We start from the raw sequence: 1,548 nt of genomic DNA, 5'->3' as shown, positions 1-1,548 counted from the left end.
TATAAGAAAAAAAAATATTTATGACCCCTGGGTATATGTAAATCAGTTAGGGATATAACACACAGCAATATTTTTATAACTTCTCAAAGAATAAGAGCGCATATTCTTTTGAAATAAAAGTAATTTAGTGAGGAATAAAATGATTTTAAAATTGGCTAGCAATCCTGTAGATAATACAAATTTTCTCTGAATTATGGAGAAAGGGGTGCTCTTTTACAGTCAAAATGGGGAATGGGAGGTCTTAATGATCACAGGGTTACAGCCACAAGGTGGTTATGTCATCAGCAGTTCTGTTTTTAGCTACTTTCTTCCTGGAATATTTTGAGTAAACTCCTCCTCCTGCAGTCACATTTTTACCCCAGTCCCTTACTTACTAGGAACTCTGGCGGCATAGAGGAGTTCGGGTGGCATAGTGACTGAGACACTTTACTGCTAACCAGAAAGCTGGTGGTATAAACCTACCAGCCACTCCTGGGCAGGAAGGGTGGGCAATCTACTTCCATAGTGATACCACTTTGGAAACCCAAGAAGGGGTCACTATGAGTCAGGGTCCGACTTGATGGCAAATAACAACAACAACAACCCTTATTTACTAACAGTGGCATAGAGCAAGAGGAATCTGATTAAACGTGATTATTGATAGGCTGGTTCCACCCAGCCAGAGGTCTAAGACCATATGCATATGAACGAGAAGAAGTAATGTTTACATTCTGAGGAATGAAGAAGCAAGAGTTTGTAATAAAATGGAATTTTGATTCAGACTTTATGTCTTGCCATTTTATTAGGCCAAGTGCCTCAGTTTTATAAGTTTGCTACCACATATTCAATGGTACAATAAAGGAACTTCTAATTTAAATACATAAAGTTAGCCAAAAAACAAAAAAATGGGCTGTTGTTGTTGTTGTTAGGTTTTGTCAAGTCAACCCCAACTCAGAGTGACTCCTTGCACAACTGAACAAAACACCACCTGGCCCTGGTCCATCCTCACAGTCCTTGCTATGTGTAAGCCATCTTGCAGGCACTGTGTCAATATGTCTCTAGATGGAATGGATGCTCTAAGTAAAAAGCTTATAGCCTACAGTAATGAAGACATAGTAGTATTCATAAGATTTTCTAAATAAATTTACATATTTTTTTATATTTTGAAACTTTGTAATAAGACAGATTAAGAATTAAACTTATAAAAATTGTGAGACAATTCTAAGGGAAAAACAACACACAAAAAAAACCTGTATTAGCCTTGTGTGATCTCAGTATTTTCTGGTTTTGTGGAATTAGAGAATATTTCTGGTTGCTAAAAAAGCACAGATATCATCCCTACTTACAGACTGAGACAGACTAGGAAGAAAGAAGAGGCCACCCACTTCTCAAATAATTGGTCAGGGCAAACCTTATGAATAGCAAAGAAACATTGTTTGATACATTACCGCGCAACTTTATGAATAGTCCAGTTAGGTTAGAAGGTTCTCAAAATAGGACTGGGAAAGAGTGCATCATCTGAGTAAACCCAGCCTTACTCCTATGAATAAGGTAAAGCTTCCAAGACCT

This window comes from Orycteropus afer, unplaced genomic scaffold (genome assembly GCF_000298275.1).
Source record: "Orycteropus afer afer isolate SDZICR_OR568_19922 unplaced genomic scaffold, OryAfe1.0 scaffold00484, whole genome shotgun sequence".
Classification (NCBI taxonomy): Eukaryota; Metazoa; Chordata; class Mammalia; order Tubulidentata; family Orycteropodidae; genus Orycteropus; species Orycteropus afer.
The sequence above is the reverse complement of the archived record's forward strand: the minus strand, read 5'-3'. Positions refer to the sequence as shown.